Raw genomic sequence first — 23,566 nt, 5'->3', positions numbered from 1 at the left:
TATTATAGTATTTTATAATGTTTAATTTTTATTATTTTATTATTTCCCTTCTACGTGACTTTACCGAAAGAACCAAGAAGAACATTATAATAATGTAGTGTGGATCTTGATTTGAAGCTTTCGAGAATGCAGTGTGGATTTATAAATTGATTTTTGGGTCAGTTCGCCGTGCGAGTAAAATGCACCCGATGTGTCGTGCACCGTCCTCCACCCGACTTGGGTCAAGCCATGCATTTAGTTGCCACGAGAAACAAACACCGCCACTTTTGCCGGTCATCTCAGTCATCCTGTGGCACCTGGGTCTGTCACGTGACCCTCTGCCAGCGAGCCCCGATACCACGGGGTCATCTTTCTGCCCCGCCTCTTCCCACACCCCCCTTCTCTCCCCCCCCCCGCTACTGCCGAGGCCTACTATACTCTACACTATACACTACACTATACACTATTATACACTACACTATACACTACACTATACACTACTATACACTACACTATACACTACACTAGACACTACACTATACACTACACTATACACTACACTATACTCTACACTATACACTACACTATACACTACACTATACACTACACTATACACTACTATACACTACACTATACACTACACTAGACACTACACTATACACTACACTATACACTACACACTACACTATACACTACACTATACACTACACTATACACTACACACTACACTATACACTACACTATACACTATACACTACTATACACTACACTACACACTACACTGTACACTACACTATACACTACACTATACACTACACACTACACTATACACTACTATACACTACACTATACACTACACTATACACTACACTATACACTACACTATACACTACACTATACACGACACTATACACTACACTATACACTACTATATAATCTCGTGCCACGGCAGATTTCTCGCCTATTTCAGCAGCTTTTTCTCGCTGTGGTTGTCCCACCTGATGACGATTGCTTGTGTTGCGATCGAAACGTCGTGATCTATTATTTTCCTACCTACGTGACTTTTACCGAAAGAACCACAGAGTAAAGCCTCCTCTGGAGATGGATATTCGATCTCATCATCACGATCTATGGGCAAATAGCCCGTGTAGGTGTCCGCTGCACATTGAGTTATTTATTTCCACGTTTCTCTGTGTTGTAGTGCCAATATGCTCAAGCGCTTAAACATATTCCTGGCATCGTCCAGCCATTCTCTGTTTGGGTTTTCCTCTTTTTACACGCTTTTATTTAATTCACTTTGTCTGTTGTTCTTGTTGTTGTCGTTGTTGTATCCTCAAATCTTGTAACTCAATTTTAACCCACTTCCCAATGTGGTATCGACTGCAAACGTTATATACTTATGTCATATTGATGACACTACTATATTATATCATTTTAAAATTTTTAATTTTAAACAATGTTTTTATATGTTATGTTTCGGCTTGGGTCTAATTGTCCACGCTCAACTGACGTTGGCTGTAGTTGGCCACGGTCCCTTACGTTATGGCAAGCTTCGGGGCCACTTCCTGGAGTCGTGGAGTTCTTACATTACTAGTACGGTACATTTCATTAAAGCGTGTTAAATTTTTATTGTATTTTTTACTTATTCCGGTTTCTTCTATTTCTCCGAATCACACACTTAAAATTTTCCTTTTGTTGTTGTCCATCTTACATGTTTGTCCAAATAGGGGCAGTTTCCTTCTTATCACTACCTGCGTCATCAGGTTGCCTTGTTCTATGTGAAACTCTTTTCTTACTTTTACTTTGGTACCTCTTTGGGTCCAGCTTAGGGGCCGTCCATAAATGACGTCACGCACCTAGGGGGGGGGGGTCAGACGGTCAGACATTTGTGACGATGTGTGACGAGGGGGGGGGGGTTGAGAAATGTGACGTCACATCAAAATGCGCAACTTTAAATAAAAATAGACAACACGTTCTACTTAATTAAATAGACTTTTTAATAAATGTTTTCTCCTACAACATGAGAGTGCAGCGCCACATTAAATACGCACTACAATGACAATAGTTTCAAGCGATTTGAAGCACGTTTTTATTTTATGGGGGGGGGGGGGGGGTGCATAGCTTTGTGACGTCATATTTGAGTGGGGGTCTGACTTTTTGTAACGCCGTGTGACGACGGGGGGGGGGGGGGGTAAAAAATCGTCCAAAATCGCGTGACGTCATTTATGGACGGCCCCTTAGACGCAGTATCCTTCTGTATCTCGATGAGTCTCTATTTATATCGATAAATATCGATATATCTCTCGATGAGTATCTGTGTATTTCTAGAATAATTTACATCTACGAGTCTCTATGCATGTCGATGAGTCTATTTGTTAGTTAGTCTATTAGGTTTGTGAGCCAGATTTCTCACAAACTTCATAGCCCACTTGAACACCCAGGCAATTGGCGAGCAGCACTGACTCAGTGCCACATTACAACTAACAACAAAAACATATTAAAGAATCACGATCAAGAGACAGACAACGCATCATCTGTGAAAAAGAAGAATCGCGATCAGGTTTTTACTTTTTTACAAATGTATAATCTCATCGATGGTAACACACGCACATATGCACGCACGCACGCATATACAGCACATGCATGTGCGTGTGTGTGTATGTATACGCGTGCGTACGAATATCATTGCTGTATTCTACCCCCCCCCCCAATCCACCCTCCACCGCAACAATTACACACGAAGCACGTGGGGTGGGTGGGGGGGCCACGCGTGTCCTCAACGAGCAATTTCAGCAAAGAATTCGCGTTCGCTCCCCCAGCCCTCGGTGTGATTGTGGTTTGTGTTGTTTCTGCTGCTGCGCGGCCTCCGCTATCGACTCCCTGGAGGCGCCGGGTACGGGCCCCCGTGGCGGCGAGGGGATGGGTTTAGAGTTCGCACGCAAACGGGGGGGGGGGGCTCCTCTCCCTCCCTCCCTCCCCTCCCTCCCTCTCCGCCCTCTGATCTTCTCGCTTGCTCGCGTCCGGCGACTCGTGGAGAGCGCACGCCTTCACGTACGACAGGATGACCTCGAGAATGGAACCGCACTACCACCATCATCATCACCACCAACACCACCACCATCACCAACAACAACAACCGCCATTCGCCACTAAGTGGTGGTGACCTCACCAGGCTATGTGCACCTTGAGGCCACGTGAAGTGTCGAACGCCCGCTGGCAGGAGGTCACGGGGCAGACCCAGATGCCACGGGTCGACTGACTGAGACGACTGGCTGATGCACCACCTGTGCCCCCTACTGTGCCAACTTGCTGTGCTTTAGCCACCCAGCGCTCCGCTCGTTGTTGTGAGCGTTGCTCCTCAGTCCTCCGTTGTTGTTGGAGGGCGACTGCCTCCAACTGCCCAGTAGCGTCGTTCACGAGCCTCCTCCACAGAGGCCGATCTTGATACCGCTGGTACCAGTCATCGGAAAGTCCACTCAGCTCCACATCCTCTTGTACCACATCACTCCATCTCTTTTCTAGCCCGTGCCGTGCCCGTTTTCCCCCCTCGATCCGGCCGACCAAAAGCTGTTTAGGCATGTGGTGGCTGGGCATGCGGGCTACATGACCCAGCCAACGCAGCCTTGCCTGCCGGAGGAGCTCACCGATGGGACTTTATCCAGATCTTTCAAGGATTTGTGAGCTCCTCACACAATCCAGCCTGGTTAGACCCAGGATGGATCGTAGGCAGGCCAGCCTAAATGTTTCTAACCGGCGAAGATGTTCCATTAGGGGGGTTCGCAAGTGTAGAGACGGGAGGTAATGACTGTGGCCGAGAAGACCTGAAGCTTCGTGGAGTGAGAGACCAGGTAGCTTGCACACAGCGTTGCGCAACCGATGAAAAGATAATGCCGCTCGATTGATTCGGAGTGAGACCTCTGTTGTTAAACCGGAGCCGGTTATAAGCACACTGCCCATGTATGGGAAACTCTCCACTCTCTCCACAACTGCCCCATCATCAATTGGGAGTTGTGGGGGTGGAGTGTCCGATGGTACAAAATACCCAAGCAGGTGGTGGGGCTGATGGTAAGGCCCCACCACCATCACCACCACCACTACCATCATCACAACCATCACCACTATTCCCACTATCACCACCACCATCACTACCATCACCACCATCACCACTATCACCACCACCATCATCACCACCACCACTATCATCACCACCACCATCATCATTATCACCACTACCACCACCACCACCACCACCAGAGCGGCTTCAAGTCGCGCAGCAGTCCCTCTTGGACCCACGCGCGAATCATTCAACAATGTCACTTCACAACCCCGATGAAGACGATGATGACGACGATGACGAGGCATGCAAAGCCACAAATCCAAAAGCTGATGTAAATGTGGAAGATGATTGGAAACCGCCACGCGAGCTTCCAGGTGAAGTGACGATCGCCGTCAGCAAGGTGCAACCCGGGACTTCTTCCTCCTTCTTCCTACTTCTTCAATTTCACATTCAGGTGGTCAAGCCACAATCCTATCCCCTCCCTTTGATGCTGTTATTCCTGCATAATGCACGGGCATAATATGACTTTGAAAACCCCCGCCCACCTCCTACGCATTTCACAAGTAGTACTAATCACATACCTGCATTTCCCATGAATATGCTAAATTCTTCTTGATATGCAAATTATTTTGTCAAGGCGCACTTCCCCCCTTCCAACCCAGCTTAAATAGACGCTCCAAGCGTGGTGGTGTTTCATTTAGACGCTGTCTCCCCGACAGACCTGGTCTTCACCTGAGGACGGCTGCTTGCGTTGTGGCCGAAACGTCGTGAGAATTATTTTATTATGTTTTATTTTTATTATTTTATTACTTCCCTTCTACGTGACTTTACCAAAAGAACCAAGCTCTTGGAGAGTTTCGAATTTTCCATTTGAACATCAGGTATCAGCACCTACTGCCGTGGTTTGTGCAGTGAACTTCGTGGAAGATCAAACCCACGGATCTTCTGCGTTGTCTCTCCGAACTTCATCGGGGTTGAAGTCGCGTCGTTGATGGTTTCCTTGTCTCTACAACGGGCAAAACGAAATAAGTAAAAAAATCGTCTCAAATTATTGAACACTGACTCGCTGTATACACATGGGAGCCCGGTTCTAATCACGACCCAGTCAGTGCACATCTATGGGTCTCTGCGTTGTCGTATACGCGAATCCGCGGGTCGCCGTGCGAGTCTACGGGTCGCTATGTGGGTCTATGGGATTGCTATGTGGGTCTATGGGGTCGCTGTGTGGGTCTATGGGGTCGCTGTGTGGGTCTATGGGGTCGCTGTGTGGGTCTATGGGGTCGCTATGTGGGTCTATGGGGTCGCTGTGTGGGTCTATGGGGTCGCTGTGTGGGTCTATGGGGTCGCTGTGTGGGTCTATGGGGTCGCTGTGTGGGTCTATGGGGTCGCTGTGTGGGTCTATGGGGTCGCTATGTGGGTCTATGGGGTCGCTATGTGGGTCTATGGGGTCGCTGTGTGGGTCTATGGGGTCGCTGTGTGGGTCTATGGGGTCGCTGTGTGGGTCTATGGGGTCGCTATGTGGGTCTATGGGGTCGCTGTGTGGGTCTATGGGGTCGCTGTGTGGGTCTATGGGGTCGCTGTGTGGGTCTATGGGGTCGCTGTGTGGGTTTATGGGGTCGCTGTGTGGGTCTATGGGGTCGCTGTGTGGGTCTATGGGGTCGCTGTGTGGGTCTATGGGGTCGCTGTGTGGGTCTATGGGGTCGCTGTGTGGGTCTATGGGGTCGCTGTGTGGGTCTATGGGGTCGCTGTGTGGGTCTATGGGGTTGCTGTGTGGGTCTATGGGGTCGCTGTGTGGGTCTATGGGGTCGCTGTGTGGGTCTATGGGGTTGCTGTGTGGGTCTATGGGGTCGCTGTGTGGGTCTATGGGGTCGCTGTGTGGGTCTATGGGGTCGCTGTGTGGGTCTATGGGGTCGCTGTGTGGGTCTATGGGGTTGCTGTGTGGGTCTATGGGGTCGCTGTGTGGGTCTATGGGGTCGCTATGTGGGTCTATGGGGTCGCTGTGTGGGTCTATGGGGTCGCTGCGTGGCTCGGTGGGGGTCTCTATGTGAGTTACCGAAGACCGTGCCGAGACCATCACCTCATCGCTGTTCACTCCGCTTGAGAAACCGGTTTAATCGCGGTGGGGGGGGGGGGGCATAATCACGGGGGGGGGACCGAACCCGCAGTTTACACTGCTGGTGTAGTTTATTGCGTCCGACATGGCCATTATGAACCCCCACCCCCACGACCACCACCACCCCCACGACCACCACCCCCACCACCTCCAACACCACCACCACCACCCCCATCAGCTCCCGCTGAGTCACCACCGGGCGACCTCGAGAGACACACCGAGAGAGAGACACACAGAGACACAGACAGAGAGAGAGACACAGAGAGAGACACAGAGAGAGACAGAGACACAGAGAGAGAGACACAGAGAGAGACAGAGACACAGAGAGACACAGAGAGACACATACAGAGAGAGACACACAGATAGAGACACAGAGAGAGACAGAGACACAGAGAGAGAGACACACAGAGAGAGACACAGAGAGAGACACAGAGAGAGACAGAGACACAGAGAGACACAGAGAGACGGAGAGAGAGAGACACACCGAGAGAGAGACACATTGACACAGAGACACACAGAGACACAGAGAGAGAGAGAGACACACAGAGAGAGACACAGAGAGACAGAGACACAGAGAGAGACAGAGACACAGAGAGAGAGAGAGAGACACACACAGAGAGAGACACACACAGAGAGACAGAGAGAGAGAAAGACACACAGACACACACACACACAGAGACACACAGAGACACACACACAGAGAGACACACACACAGAGACACACACACACATACACACACACAGAGAGAGACACAGACACACAGAGACACACACAGACACAGAGAAAGAGACACACACACAGAGACACACACACAGAGACACACACACAGAGACACACACACAGAGACACACACACACACAGAAAGACACACAGAGAGAGACACACACAGAGAGACACACACAGACACACACACAGAGAGACACACACACACAGAGACACACACAGAGACACACACACACAGAGACACACACAGACACACACACACAGAGACACACACACAGAGACACACACACACAGAGAGAGAGACCCTCTTTGATAGAGTCGCATGCGAGTCCGCGACTCATTAACGCGTCACCCTCGTGCGCTCCGCGGTCTCGACGAGTTGACGGCCACAGTTCTCCAGCCCGCATCTGGTTCGCATTCCCCCCTCCCTCTCCCTCCCTCCCTCGCGCGCGCGCGCGCCTTTAATTGGAGGGGGGGGGGTGCCGTTTTTTTGTTGAATGGCGAAGAGGGAAATAAAAAAAATAAATAATACACAATGTATACGGGGGGCGGCGGGGGGGGGGGAGAAGCGAACCTGGGGGTCTCTTTCTGTTGTTGTTCTTGCTGCTCTTAGTTGAAAAGACTCCCTGTGCCCAGAGTTGGTTGTGGGGGGGCGAGGAGGGAGGCGAGGGGGGGGGGCGACTGGTGGTGGGAATTGATTTCATATGCGAACAGCGCCCTGGACGTGAGAGTTTACACCGCCGGTTTGTGTGTGTGGGGTGGTTTCTTTCATTTCATTTTGGGTTTTGGAATATATTTCCCTCCCCCCTCCTCCTCCTTCGCCCTCTCCTCCTCATCCTCCTGCCAATTATAATTTATCCATATCCAGATCCGTTCCCCATTGTTAGCCGACCAGGTGGCCCCATCGGCAGAGAGAGACAGCATGTCATTGCGGGGTTGCGACTTCAAATATCGACTTTAGATTCACTCAGCCCATCATTACCCATCGTGGGGAAGGTAGCGACAGCTCAGACGACGAGCCGGCGTCGTCAACGATTGCCCAAGCTCTGCGATCCTTTATATATGACGGTGTTATCGGCCGATCAATGAGCACGTATATATGTGGGATGCAATCGGAGCACGCGGAAACCACCCACGCGTGCGAGGGGGAAACACTCAATTCCATGCCGATGGAACAGGTGGAGTTCACATTTTTTGTTGTTGCTAACGCCTTCTCCCGGTGAGCCCATGGGAAGGGAGTTTCACGTCACCTGCGTGTGTGTGGTGATCCACCAACCTTCCTCGCAGCTGCCGTCTGGGTTACGGGCAGCCTTGTGTATAGCCACCACCACCCGATGTCTTGGCGTGACATCTCAAACCGTCCCCAAGGGGACCCACCCTCCTCCGAGTGACAGCCGTCCCGACGCGGCGCAAGGGATGCATGTGGCACCGATCTGCCAATGGGCGCGACGTCTGCCAGGGACCGAAGGTTAATGAAGCAAATTGTCCAAAGCAAGGGGAAGAGAGAGAGCGAGCGAGGAGGCGGGTGGGTGCAGGCAGGCCCGGAATGGCCACTGGGTAGTCCCGGCAAATGCCCAGTGGGCCGGTCAATTCCGAGGTGCCGGTGAGCCGACCTGCGTGGGGACATTTCAAATGTGTTCTTGGTTCTTTCGGTAAAGTCACGTAGAAGGGAAGTAATAAAATAATAAAAATAAAACATAAAAAATAATTATCACGACGTTTCGGCTACAACGCAAGCAGCCGTCCTCAACGCAAGCAACCTGAGGACGACTGCTTGCGTTGTGGCCGAAACGTCGCGAGAATTATTTTATTATGTTTTATTTTTATTATTTTATTACTTCCCTTCTACGTGACTTTACCGAAAGAACCAAGAAGATGAATCCCTGCAGTCACGAAAGCTTTAAATCGAAATTTCAAATGTGATCAGAGTAAAAAGTAAACAGATATGTTTTGGTGAGAATATTTTATTACCTCTAGATGTGTACCCTCTATTGCGTGTTTACGCTCTCAGTTGCCACTGAGTCCAATTTTCGGCAGCCCCAAAGAATATTCCTCACCGGCCCATTTGTTTTATTTGGACCCAGCCCAAATGGGCCAATGAGATTATACGGCAATTTGGGCTCGGTGTGTTTACAAATGTCTGGGCCGATTTTTTTTGTCCCAGTCCTCCACTGGGTGGGTGCAGGTGCATGCGAGGGCTATTGAGGGTCACATGGCCTAGCCGTAACGCGTTTACCATGCGTTGGCAGAGATTCGTGGTTCGAGCCTCGCGTCCGCCCTGGTTAATACTGCGGGTGCATTAACCATGAACAAATGCGCGTCGTCTGCTTCAGACCGCCGTGGGCACGTTACAGATCACCTGACGTTATTCGATAATAATGAGCAATAATGAGTAACATTCTTTAGAGCCTAGTCTCATATGGTGTCATCTGGTCGAACACCATATGAGACTAGGCTCTAAAGAAAGCTGTCTCTGGTGTGGACCAATCAGTTTCAAAGACAATGCATAAATTATCAGAGTATTGTTTTTTGTTTGCATTTGACTGCAAGTATTGTGGTTAATGTAAGCATGATTCCTTGCAAAAGGTGTCAGTTTTGTTGCCAGAAAAAAGGGGAAAAACCCTATTAGTATATTTTGGTACTGGCAAAGGAGGTCCCATGATGGTTCCAACTATTCGGATTGTGTGCCGGCGTCACGGTCTAATCTTTGTGAAATTTAAAAAGTTTACCCGCAAAATGAGTTTGCTCAATCGGGATTCCACACAGCATGGCAGTAATGCCCCCCCCCACCTCCTCCAGCCCCACCCCCCCCACCTCCTTCAGCCCCGCTCCTCCTTCAGCCCCCCCCACTCCTCCACCAGGCCCCCCTCCCTCCAGCCCCCCTCCCCTCCTACTCTGAAACGACTTAGCAGGCTGTCGGGGAAAGACCACTTGAAAACCTAAATGCGATCTCCAATACAGTACGCATATACTGTATGTTGACGTAAGAAATCGATTCACACAGTTAGGCACGAGATAATTTGATGAAAAAAAATCACGTGTGTTTATTGTCGTTTTTCTTACATGTTTAATAGTGTTTATTACAAAGCGCGCGCACGCCCACACACACAAAAAAATCACCGCCGGCAAACACATTATAAACCGGCAGCTGTACTTTCACATCGTGATAAAGTGCACACCACTTACTCTTTCGTTTAACAACGCGAGGAATTTGTCCCCCAGAATAATAGCAATTATTATCATTAGATTCGAATTACATTTCTCGTAAAGAATATACGTATTGCCTTAGTAGCGGATCAAAGGTTACATGCCGTACATACAATTAAAACACTGATTGGTATTTATACTTGAATACCTTTGCACATATACGTAGGTAATGAATACTGTCTCCCAATGGATCACTTGGGATAAAAATAATTATTATAATTATCAGAACAATGTTCATAATACGATATCGGTAGTTGTTATACTCATGGATTAACATCATCGGGGTGTGAGACACGCGACAAAACAACACATTTCTGAACCCGGCACACCACATCGAGTATATCTCTCGCTCGTGACTGCGGATTGCTACTACTGCGACTAACCCCACGTGCCACGGACAAGAACAAATAGATAGACGGCGAGTGAGCAATGGGTTCGACTCGGTGAGAATTAGGAGATAACATGACCCACAGGCGGCATTGCCGGTAAAACAGATCGATGTCTTTATAGACTATAAATACGAATTACGCATGCACATGATGGGTATTAAAAACATTGGAAGGTTGCTTATACTTGAAGCACATTAAAAAAAAAATATTTATATAACGGCTGATGAGCATTGGGGTACGAAGGCTGGAAACTCCATGCGGCCAGCAACAATCAGCACTATGTTAGTTTGCAATGATAGGAGTGCGTGGAGAGGCGGTGATGCTGGGAGGGAAGTCTGAAGTGGAACGCTTCCAGGGAAGGAAGCAACAGGGAGATAAGTGTTGTGATCTGCTGGTGTGGTGGGCGGGTGAGTGAGTGGGTGGATGGATAAGAGAATGAGTGGGTTGGTGAGTGAGTGGGTGGATGAGTAGGTGGGTGGATGAGTGGCTGGGTGAATGAGTGGGTGGGTGGGTGGGTGAGTGGATGAGTGAGTGGGTGGGTGAATGAGTGGGTTGGTGAGTGAGTGGGTGGATGAGTAGGTGGGTGGATGAGTGGGTGGGTGGATGAGTGGGTGGGTGGGTGAGTGGATGAGTGATTGGGTGGGTGAATGAGTGGGTTGGTGAGTCGGTGAGTGGGTGGATGGATAAGAGAATGAGTGGGTTGGTGAGTGAGTGGGTGGATGAGTAGGTGGGTGGATGAGTGGCTGGGTGAATGAGTGGGTGGGTGGGTGAGTGGATGAGTGAGTGGGTGGGTGAATGAGTGGGTTGGTGAGTGAGTGGGTGGATGAGTAGGTGGGTGGATGAGTGGGTGGGTGAATGAGTGGGTTGGTGAGTCGGTGAGTGGGTGGATGGATAAGAGAATGAGTGGGTTGGTGAGTGAGTGGGTGGATGAGTAGGTGGGTGGATGAGTGGGTGGGTGGATGAGTGGGTGGGTGGGTGAGTGGATGAGTGAGTGGGTGGGTGAATGAGTGGGTTGGTGAGTGAGTGGGTGGATGAGTAGGTGGGTGGATGAGTGGGTGGGTGGATGAGTGGATGAGTGGGTGAGTGGATGAGTGAGTGGGTGGGTTGGTGAGTGAGTGGGTGGATGAGTGAGTGGGTGGGTAAGTGGGTGGGTGAGTGGATGAGTGAGTGGATGAGTTGGTGAGTGAGTGGGTGAGTGAATGAGTGAGTCGGTGGATGAGTGGGTGGGTGAGTGGATGAGTGAATGGGTGGGTGGGTTGGTGAGTGAGTGGGTGGGTGGGTGGATGAGTGGGTGGGTGAATGAGTGAATGGATGAGTGAGTGGGTGGAAAAGTGAATGGGTGGGTTGGTGAGTGAGTGGGTGGATGAGTAGGTGGGTGGATGAGTGGGTGGGTGGGTGAGTGGATGAGTGAGTGGGTGAGTTGGTGAGTGAGTGGGTGGATGAGTGAGTCGGTGGATGAGTGAGTGGGTGAGTGGATGAGTGAATGGGTGGATGAGTGGGTGGGTGAGTGGATGAGTGAATGGGTGGGTGGGTTGGTGAGTGAGTGAGTGGGTGAATGGGTGGATGAGTGAGTGTATTGTTGAGACCTGGCAGTGATGGTGGCTGAACGCGGTGTAGATGAGACGGCACGAGCTTGGTTGAGATCTCTGGCGAAATCAACGCAGGATAAAGGAACGCTTACACGAAACATTACGTCAAAAATTTCGCCGAGATCAGATCACGTGAATATGTAACAATACAAGTAATGTATAATCCCTTTCATCAACACATTGCTTGATGAGGGGCCTACCCTACGCCATATGGCGGTTGTTTTGACCATACTTCGCCACGCTGGTCCGCGAGGGTTCATCAAGGCCAGGTGCATATATGCGGGGACATAGAAGTACAGTACTGCAATTGGTTTTCCTGCACTGCCATCTGCTGACCACAGCAGCCTACAGCTTTGTGTTGTTGGTGGTCGCTCATGCTCACACTATCCAGGCTCAACACCTGCTCAGTTTTCTGAGATTTGTCGAAATCGGTCGCGTGCCGTGGCTCATTGGTCAGTTGAAGGGGGCCTTCATTGTGAAGCTTGTGAAGCTCACCCACCTACTCACCCATCACCTACCTCGCCCACCTGCTGACCCACGTACTCACCCACGTACTCACCTACGAACCCACCTGCTCGCCAACACGCTGACGTTCCTACTCACCCATCTACTCCTCACCCCACCTACTCACCCATCTACTCCTCACCACACATACTCACCCATCTACTCCTCACCCCACCTACTCACCCATCTACTCCTCACCCCACCTACTCACCCATCTACTCCTCACCACACATACTCACCATCTACTCCTCACCCCACCTACTCACCCATCTACTCCTCACCCCACCTACTCACCCCACCTACTCGCCCACCTACCCACTCACCTGACCCCCCCCATCACCCAGCATGTAATTGTGCAACTTGAATCCCACGTGACGTGTCACATTAAATCCCACGCGATGTCTGCACGACAGACAGATGATTCAAATTAGGGGGCTGTCCTGGGACACCTCTTCCCCCCCCCCTCCAAAAAAATCTCCACACAATATATAATTGTCAGGATATGGTTGAGAATAGCAAAGATGAAGTGGCCAAAACGAGCGAGCGAATGATTACGTTATTCGTGCGACCGTTTGCGCAGAGAGGCGATTAATGGCAGATATCGATCGTAGATTGTAAAGTGTTCACAATGAATCGAGCGCGAGCAATCTCTTAAGAGAACAATATCGTCATCAACATCCTCCATTGTCTTATCCACTGCTGGATGAAATCCTTCCTCCCACCCCGGCACCGTATGTCACGGTCTGGTGCCGCTACCATTCGTCTCACTTCTGAGCGTGAACTGCAAATAAATATGTATATTTGTGTAATCAAATAAAAAATGTGTGTATGCGATTAAACTATTTGTGTGCGTTGGCGGTGGTGCACAAACACAATAAACAAAACCCACAACGCTCGTCGGCAACACTGTCGCCTTAAAATAATATGCATATAATCGGCGACGTTTCGGGCATTGACCCTTCAGCTTCTTTACATGGCCCGTTAGCGATGGAGAAGGGGCACCGCAGGAAAAGTCGACGGTTTGTATCATTTACTGCCACGGTTGACGAGCTTGAGTTGTGTGCGTTTGATTTATAAAAATGCGGGCGTGGGTTATCAACTTTTTTCAAAGGGCACTCAACTCAAATGAGATCGAACGGGAGTTGGGGGGGGTCTCGTTTTGTATCTGAGCGGAAACGCGACTATCGGGTCTGATGATCTGCCTAATATGTTAACAATATCTATTAATCAGATTAGATTTTTATTTAATTTCACCTATAAATTTAGTTTAGAATAAAATATGTTTTGGCCCAATGTATCTGTGTGTCTCTGTGTGTCTCACTAGGTCCGCAAAAAAAAAGTAGCGATTCGTCGAGGCAAATTTGCGATGTGGCTCTGGCTGTATTCGAGTGAGTGAGTGTGTGAGTGAGTGTGTGAGTGAGTGTGTGAGTGAGTGTGTGTGAGTGAGTGTGTGAGTGTGTGAGTGTGTGTGAGTGAGTGTGTGTGAGTGTGTGAGTGAGTGTGTGAGTGTGTGTGAGTGAGTGTGTGTGAGTGTGTGTGAGTTTGTTTGTGTGTGTGTGAGTGTGTGAGTGAGTGTGTGTAAGTGTGTGAGTGAGTGTGTGAGTGAGTGTGTGTGAGTGTGAGTGAGTGTGTGTGAGTTTGTTTGTGTGTGTGAGTGTGTGAGTGAGTGTGTGAGTGTGTGAGTGTGTGTGAGTGAGTGTGTGTGAGTGAGTGTGTGAGTGAGTGTGTGAGTGTGTGTGAGTGAGTGTGTGTGAGTGTGTGTGAGTTTGTTTGTGTGTGTGTGAGTGTGTGAGTGAGTGTGTGTAAGTGTGTGAGTGAGTGTGTGAGTGAGTGTGTGTGTGTGAGTGTGAGTGAGTGTGTGTGAGTTTGTTTGTGTGTGTGAGTGTGTGAGTGAGTGTGTGAGTGTGTGAGTGTGTGTGAGTGAGTGTGTGTGAGTGAGTGTGTGAGTGAGTGTGTGAGTGTGTGTGAGTGAGTGTGTGTGAGTGTGTGTGAGTTTGTTTGTGTGTGTGTGAGTGTGTGAGTGAGTGTGTGTGAGTGTGTGAGTGAGTGTGTGAGTGTGTGTGAGTGTGTGTGAGTGTGTGTGAGTGAGTGTGTGTGAGTGTGTGTGAGTTTGTTTGTGTGTGTGAGTGTGTGAGTGAGTTTGTGAGTGTGTGAGTGTGTGTGAGTGAGTGTGTGAGTGAGTGTGTGAGTGAGTGTGTGAGTGTGTGTGAGTGAGTGTGTGAGTGTGTGTGAGTGAGTGTGTGTGAGTGAGTGTGTGAGTGTGTGTGAGTGAGTGTGTGAGTGAGTGTGTGAGTGAGTGTGTGAGTGAATGTGTGAGTGTGTGTGAGTGAGTGTGTGTGAGTGTGTGTGAGTTTGTTTGTGTGTGTGTGAGTGTGTGAGTGAGTGTGACTGTTGGCTCCAGCAGTCTGTTAAGGTTATAGGGGGGGGGGGGATCTTTGTCTTCGTTGTGATCTCTGTGCGAACTCCGCACCCCCCCCCCCTTCCGTTATCGATGGTGGATGTGTGAGCGATCGGCGTATCTCTGCAGCAAATGATACCAAATAAACATTCGCCAACGACGCGTGAATTAGACCCATTGGTGAGGTCAGCGAATATAGAGTCGGCCCGATTTCCGTTCAGTGACAATACAAACACACACACATATATAGAATCACGCGAGTGTGCCCATCCAGCCCAATAGTGTTATTATAATAACGATAATAACCGGTATAATATTACTACAATTACTATACATTTCTGGACCAATATCACCTTGAACATATTATTTTGGTTATGCTTTTCTTTGGCTCATATCAGCTCGATTTAACTCGGGTTTGTTATCAGTTTGGATTGCTCATCAGCCGATGTGCTGAATGAAAGACGTGTTCCTTGCGTGGCGACACGGAAGAGAGTTTTGCGTCTCTATTCACCAGGGCAGCCCTTGATTGATCGCTCTGCGTACGAAATTAATGAGAAGCGAGGCCGTAACGAATTTCACCGTCGTCGACACCAATACATTGTCACGATTCGATCAATGTAATCGATTAACGTGTTTTTTTTGCAGCTATCATCGCGAGATGAACCCAGTAGTGACCACAGTTCCCACCGTCGGCTGTGCGAACGAATGGAAATAATCGATACAAAAATGATCGATGGAGGAATCGTGAATGTAATCGTCAAATTACACCACACACCTCGCAAGTGTGTATATGTGCGTACAGGATACGCACATATACACACAAATACATGCAAAGCCCCCCCCCCCCTATAGTCTCCATCGTATGTTGGGGCAAGTGCTGTTATCCACCACCCATTAAAGCCGTCACGACGCCCGACCGCCGTTGTCTCCCCAAGTGTGCGATGCTCACGTACGCCATGCCAGTTACGTGTACTGGTTTCAAGACCGTGTCGACCTATACGGACGAGGCCGCAGGACACGTTCAGATATCACTTCGCTGCGGCTGTAAATCGAACTTGTCCACAGCGTGTGCGGCGCTGTGCGCGAACCACTGCGTAGCCGCTCCCTCCCCACTCTCAACGAACTCATCATCATCAGCATGAGTATGTATCACACAGCTCTGCCTTCTTTACTCGCACACGATCTCTCTCCAATCTACGTCGTGCCTTCTTGCAATTGTCCCGTTCATCTCGTCACTCGCTCTAAAATATGATCTCACTCTCTCACCCCGATCGCGCCTCCTGTCAATCCCGTATTCATGATTTTTGTTTTTTTTTAATTTATCTTACACTCCCCCCCCCCCGCGCTCTCACTCGCTATCCCAAAGTGTTCTCTCTCTCTCTGGCACACTCTCTCGCTCACTCACTCGCTCTCTCGCTCACTCTCTCGCTCACTCACTCGCTCACTCTCTCGCCTGCTCATTCACTCTATCGCTCACTCACTCTATCGCTCACTCACTCGCTCTCTCACTCACTCACTCACTCTCTCGCTCGCTCACTCTCTCATTAAAGCGCCTTCCATCTCAACCACTCAATCACTGTCACGCATGCGCGCTCTCACTTTGGCTCACTCTCTGTGCCCCCCCCCACCCAAAACTCTCACTTGCATTCTCACTAACACAGTAATATCCTCACTCTCTCGCTCTCTCGCTCTCTCCCGCGTCACTCCTCTGCCTCTCCCGGCCGACCCAGCAGCTGTTCGCGCGGCGTGAACGCCACCGAGATATGCTTTGGCTTCAGAGAGAGACCGTACACGCCCTCCAGGCTCACGACGTGCCCAGGGGGCACGGACATGCTCAGCTGGTGGAGCAAGACGCTGCAGAAGAGGAAGAGCTGCATCTTGGCCATCTCGTAGCCGATGCACCTCCTCTTGCCCGACGAGAAGATCATGACCCTGCGCGCGAGGTCGCGGTCGAGCGCCGCGCCCGTCTCGTCCAGGAAGCGGCTCGGATCGAAGCGCTCGGGGTCGCGCCAGATTGCCGGGTCGTGGTTGACCGACCACTGGTTCACGAATACCACTGTGCCCTTGGCGATGCGGTAGCCATTGAGCTCAGTGTCCGTCGTGGTGGCGTGCGGGATCGTGAAGGGCACGTAGCTCACGTGACGCATCATCTCGCACACGAACGCGTCCACGCACGCCAACTGCGGTCGGTCGTCCAGGCGTGGCAGCCGTTCGCGTCCCACCACGCGGTCGATGTCCCTCTGCATGTCGGCCTGAAGGTCCGGGTGCTTGGCGCACAGGAGCACGAACCACATCAGCGACGTGGACATGGTGTCCTGGCCGGCCCCGAACACGTCCGTGAGGGTGCTGTCCACGTACTGTGGCCCCAACTTCAGGGGCTCCTCGCGCGCACCGCCTCCAGCGCCACCAGCAGCGCCACCAGCAGCGGCGCCAGCCCCGTCTGCCGCGTCTCCCTCCTCGTCGCTGTCGCCGCCTCCGCCCTCGATGTGCCCGATGAGCGCGTCGATCATGTCGCGCGGGGTCGCCGCGGGGTCGTACGAGTCGCGGTGCTCCTGCACCTTGCGCTGCACGAAGGCGAAGAACTCGTTGTTCATCTGCTCGAAGTCGCGGTAGATGGAGCGCACCGGGTTGGGGAAGCGCATGAGCCACGGCATGACGTCCACCACGCTGCCGGCGCCCACCGTCTTGCTGAAGCGCTCGTTGTTGCTCAGGAGGTCGCGCAACTCGGCGTCGTCGTGCTCGTAGCGCTTGCCGAAGCACACCGCCGAGATGACGTTGGCCACGGCCACCACCGTCGGCTCGCTGGGGTCGACGACGCCGCCTCCCGCCCGGCTCGTCGCCGCCGCGAGCATCGCGCACAGCTCGGCTGCCTCGAGGCGCACGTGGCCCTCGAAGACGCGGCGGGTCGCCGCCGTGCCCGTGAAGAAGGCGCGCAAAGTGGAGTGCGCCAGCCGCCGGTGCATGCGCCACAGCTCGCTGTAGTTGGTGAACGACATGCTGTTGCCGCCCGACACGAGCGCGAAGGAGGGGAAGTCGGGCCGGCCCGCGAACTCGGCGCCGCGCTTGACCAGCGCCTCCCGGATGATCTCCTCGCCCGTGAGCACCACCACGGGCTCGTGGCCCAGGTGGATGCGGAACACGGGCCCGTAGCGCTGCGCCATGGCGGTGAGGGTCAGGTGAGGCATCGGTCCCAGCTGGAGGGAGTTGCCCACGATGGGGAACGCGAAGGGACCCGGAGGGTCGGGAGCGCTGTGCTTTTGCTGCTGCTGCTGCTTCTGCTGATGAGAGCGGCCGTGCTTGCGAGCCTCCAGGGTGACGAGGAGGATGAGAAGAGCGGAGAGGAGGAAGAAGAGCACGGGAGGGTGCGAGATGTCCCACAGCTGGGCCCCGCCGCCCGCCGCTACCACGGGCAGCGCCTCCATGCTCTCGGCTGCGGTCATGGCAAGGCAGAGAGAGAGAGTGAGGGAGAGAGATGTCAGGCAGAGGAGATTCTCTCACTCGCAAACGTCGTGGGCTCGTTCATTCAACGCGCGCCAAGGGGAGGCGCCGTCTCTGCGACCTGATCGCTGGCACGAGTCCGCTCTGCTGCTGGCGATGATTACGATGATTGCTGGCGATGATGGTTTGGTTCGCTGATGGTACTTATGCTGCTGCTGCTGCAACTGCTGAAGTTGTTGCCTCTGCTGCTGCTGCTGCCACTTTTAAGTCGCGAGTGGCGTTGATCTGCGGGTGCCGCAGAAACCCACGTGTATTTATCAGCATGACCCCCCCCCCCACTCCTGCATCGACTGCCCCCCCCCACCACCACCCATCCACTCGTCCCCTCCCTCCTCTCCCAGCGCTCGCCACGATTGTGACCGCCACTCGGAAGGAGGAGAGCGAGGGGAGGGGCGGGGCGGGGGGCGACTGCTGCCTCTGATATTTTGCGAAGACGACCCCACCCCCTCCCCCCGTGTTCTCTCCCCATCCTCCACACCTCCTACAGCCCCCACCCCCAGCCCCGCCACCCCCCACCCCCCAACCCCATTACCATCCCCTCCGCGTTCCAGGGCTGGGGGCACAGGGCTACGTGCAGAATCAGAGCCAGGGGAGATGGGGGGGGGGCTCCGTGTGTGTGTGTAGCGGTTAGCGCGCTGCACTACGAACCTGGCGACCCGGGTTCGATTCCCGCTCACGGTCAACACCAGTGACGGTTATCTGAACCGGTGCTGGGCCTCCCCTAGGTCGACTCAGCCTCAAATGAGTACCTGGTGCGATGTGTAAACATCGCCACTAGGGAGACAAAGGCGGCCGGGCGTGGTGTTGGCTAACCACTCCCTCGTGTGCCGTGCCGGCCTTTATAGGTGCTCGCTAACAGCACTTGCCCCGACAGTCTGTGAAGGCTATACGGGGGATCTTTGTCTTTATATTTGTGTGCGTGAGTGCGGGGTGGATAGAGGTGTGAGCGGTATCGTCGCGGTTGGCTCTGCGAGTTTCAATTCCCGTTCGCGGCCCACCAACACCAGTGACGATTAATCCGAACCGACCCTGGGCCTCCCCTAGATCGACTCGGCCTAAATTGAGTGCCGTATTTGGCAGCAGCGGCGCGTATGTAAAATCAGCACTGGGGAGACAAAGGCGGCCGGGCGTGCTGCTGGCCACCCAACCCCCCTCGTACGTCGATCCGGCTGACCAATGCGCTAAATAGCCCCACACACAAACACACACACACACAAACACACACACACACAAACACACAGACACACACACAAACAAACACACACAGACACACAAACACACACACACACAAACAAACACACACACACACAAACACACAAACACACAGACACACACAAACACACACACAAACACACAGACACACACACACACACAAACACACACACAAACACACACACACAAACACACACACACAAGTACACACACAAACACACACAAACACACGCACGCACGCGCGCGCGTGCATTGCCCATGACCCGCGGGAACGAATCCCCCCGGGAAGTTCCGAGGGGGTGTCTTCCCCCGCCACCAAGGCCTCGAAATCTGATGACAAATTTCCCTCCCTCCCCACCACCCCCTCCAACTGCTTCAGCTTCGCACTTAACGAATTCGAAATCCCCCCCCCCCAAAACCTCCCCCCCCCTCCTCCACCATCCATATTTCCATGTTTGTATGAACCTCGCTCGCTTCGAGAAACGATAACGACCACTTTCCAAATCTCATCTACAAATCTCATCTACAAATTGGCACGTTCTGTCTACGTGGCAAACCTTACTAATTGGCTGTGTCGGGTGGTGGCGGGTTTAACGACACATTTATATTCACGCCTTTGGGCCCTGCTGAGTTAAAACAAAATCATCGTTCGGTTGTCCTTCCCCCGGCACTTCCGATTGGCACGGTTGGCTACGTACGATGCGAAAGAAGTTCGACCCTAATACATCGTCATCATTATCACACCTCGACTCCTCGGCTCGACCAATCGTGTACACTGCTGGGACACCTCGCATAGCAGCGGAGTCGGGGTGTCAGTGGGTCTCTGTGTGTGTGTGTCTGTATCTGCGTCTGTGCGTGCCTGTGTGGGTGTGCGTGTGTGTGGGGAGCGGTGGTGTAGCGGTTAGCGCGCTGCGCTACGAACCTGGCGACCCGAGTTCGATTCCCGCTCACTGCCAACACAAGTGACGATTATCTGAACCGGTCCTGGGCCTCCCCTAGGTCGACTCAGCCTCAAATGTGTACCCGGTGCGGTGTGTAAACATCGTCACTCGGGAGACAAAGGCGGCCGGCGTGGTGCTGACCACCCCTCGTGTGCCGTGCCGGCCTTCATAGGTGCTCGCTAACATTACTTGTTCAAACAGTCTGTGAACGCTATACGGGGAATTTTTGTCTTTGTGGTGTTCAGAAGTGAGTGTGTGTGTGCCTTCAAATGTGCTTGCTAACAGCACTTGCCCCAACAGTCTGTGAAGGATATACGTGGATCTTTGTCTTTGCCGTGTTCAGAAGTGAGTGTGAGTGTGTGTGCTTTCATATGTGCTTGCTAACAGCACTTGCCCCAACAGTCTGTGAAGGCTATACGGGGTATCTTTGTCTTTGTCGTGTTCAGAAGTGAGTGTGTGTGTGTGCGTGCGTGGTTGCGTGCGATTGTGCGCTAGGATGGCGACGGATGTTTTGGGTGTGTGTGTGTGCGAGCGTGCGCCTGTGCGTGCGAGGTAGGTAAATAGTTCGCGTGAGTTCAGGGCTGTGACCCACCCACCCACCCTTCCACCCACCCTCCCACCACTACGCCGTCGTCTCGCTGCTATCTCGCTCTGTAATCTCGCTCTCGTCCTGGCACGGCCACGCGCTTGGTGATTGTGCGCGCGCGCGCGCGAGCGTGGTCGGGGTGCCCTGCGCGCGCATCTCGCGGGACATTCCGGCGTTGCGAGTTCGATTCCAGGCCCAGGGGATAATCTGATTAATAATGATACATCGGGAATGGGCTTCCTTTAGGTCGATTTAGCATCTGAAAGCGTACCCGCTGCAGTGTGTAAACAACATATATCAGCACTGGGGAGAGACAAAGGCGGCCGGGTGTGTTAGTTGCACCATTCCTTGTGTAGACCGTTCCGGCCTTAATAGGAACTCGCTAACAGCACTTGACCCAAAAATCTGTTATAATCATGATTTTTATATTTAATGGAGGGGGGGGGGGGTGTGACGAGTTGTGACGTAGTGGTTAGCGCACTGCACCGCGTGCTGAGTTCGACGTTCCGGGCACAGCCAACATCAGCGGCGAGGCTGGTTCCCTGACCATCCTCCCTCGACGGCGCCTTAATAGGATCGCTGCCGCCGCGTGCGCGCGTGCATTTGATGGGAGGTTAAGGGTCACCTTGTGCACAAAGCCCCGCGGGCTCCCGACGCCTCCAATCGAGATGGGGGACGCATTTTTACAGAGGGCTCAGCTTCGCCATGAGAACCATACACAAATACAAAATTTCCCCCGGTGTTTTCCATACCACGCTTTCGGGGCAAGTGCTGTTAGCGAGCAACTCCCTGACACGGCACACGAGGAGGTGGGGTGGCCACTTTCATCTCCCCTCGTGGCGATGCTTACACACTTCGCCACGTACTCATTTGAGGCCGAGTCGACCTAGGGGACGAGGCCCAGGACCGGTTTGGATAATCGTCACTGGTGTTGGCCGTGAGCGGAACTGGGGTCGCCGGGTCCTCAGTTGCAGCGCGCTAACCGCCGTGCCACCGCTCCCCTTCACCATGAAAACCAACTTAGCCCTGAACACACACCACACACAACACCATACACACACCAACACACACTACACACACACCACACACACCACACACACACCACACACACCACACACACACCATACACACCACACACACCACACACACACCACACACACACCATACACACCACACACACCACTCCACACACACCACACACACACCACACACACACCACACACACACCTACACATCCCACACACACTACACCACACACACACCACACACACCACACACACACACCACACATACCACACCACACACACACCACACACACACCACACCACACATACCACACCACATATATACTATACTACATACACACACCACACACACACACCCCACACCACACGGTGCTGTGTGAGTGTAAATTGCCTGCCCCAGTTGGCAGCCGTTGTCGCAGCTTCATCGTTCACGCCGTGTCAAGGTAAAGGTGCAGCCCTGCAATTGCCTCCTAACGCGACGCTCGGGTGCGCTTTGAGATCGAAAGCTTCTAGAGGGGATGTTGGCCAACCCATCCACGTATGGGAGCATCCACACTTCAGAATCAGAATTTGTATTCAGACTGGAGGAATCCGATGAGCTATAAAGCGCTTTTCCCCCCCCACAGATGTCCAGTCGGACGCGGGGTAAGAACGTTAAAACCAACAACCTGTACAAAAAACACGATCGGAGTGGCAGAGTGCAATAAAGGTTACCAAATCGCCCAAACGCACAACAAAAATAAAACTAAACCATCACCCATCCTGCCAGACAAAGCCCACCGCGGTATTAACTTTCTTTGTCGAAAGCCACCTGGCCACAAAGGATAGTTGAACAAAGTGGCCCACCATTTGGACATTTATAGCACTTCTACTCCCATGTGGACAGAACCGGGGTGTGGTGGTAAGGGGTGGCCGTGGTGGGGGGGGGGACTCTGGTTTTTCACACACGGCCCGGATGATGGCCTCTCACCACGCCTTGTCGTTCATTGGGGGATTTTGTCTGACCATACTTCACCACGCTGGTCAGTGCGAATTGATGAAGGGCGGGGCGTGGTTGCGGTGGGGGTGGAACCGGTGCAGATTTCAACTCGCGTCACCGTGAATCGATCTCACGTGGTATGGATGATTGACGAGTTCAGTGCGCTAACCACTGCGCCACCGCTCCTAACCCCCAGTGAACACACAGCGGCCCACGTTTGTAGAAAGGTCACTCGATAATTGTAGTCGTAATAATGATGGCGCTGATCGCATTTTGTTGATAGCAACCGCGATAGCAAATCACAACTACGATGCTTTAATCATTGTTACAGCGATGATGATTAAGGGTAGCGATGATACGTGCTA

General features: G+C 52.3%; 1 pseudogene across 1 annotated transcript; it reads right to left on the bottom strand.

Moving 5' to 3' along the window:
- Positions 1-9,889: 9,889 nt before the first annotated feature.
- Positions 9,890-18,701, bottom strand: LOC144728860 (cytochrome P450 1B1 pseudogene; annotated as a pseudogene). Its single transcript, XR_013587572.1, has one exon. The product of XR_013587572.1 is annotated as a cytochrome P450 1B1 pseudogene (transcript).
- Positions 18,702-23,566: the final 4,865 nt, after the last annotated feature.

Source organism: Lampetra planeri, chromosome 30, assembly GCF_965212315.1.
Source record: "Lampetra planeri chromosome 30, kcLamPlan1.2.h2, whole genome shotgun sequence".
In the NCBI taxonomy this organism is placed as follows: domain Eukaryota; kingdom Metazoa; phylum Chordata; class Hyperoartia; order Petromyzontiformes; family Petromyzontidae; genus Lampetra; species Lampetra planeri.
The sequence above is the reverse complement of the archived record's forward strand: the minus strand, read 5'-3'. Positions and strand labels throughout refer to the sequence as shown.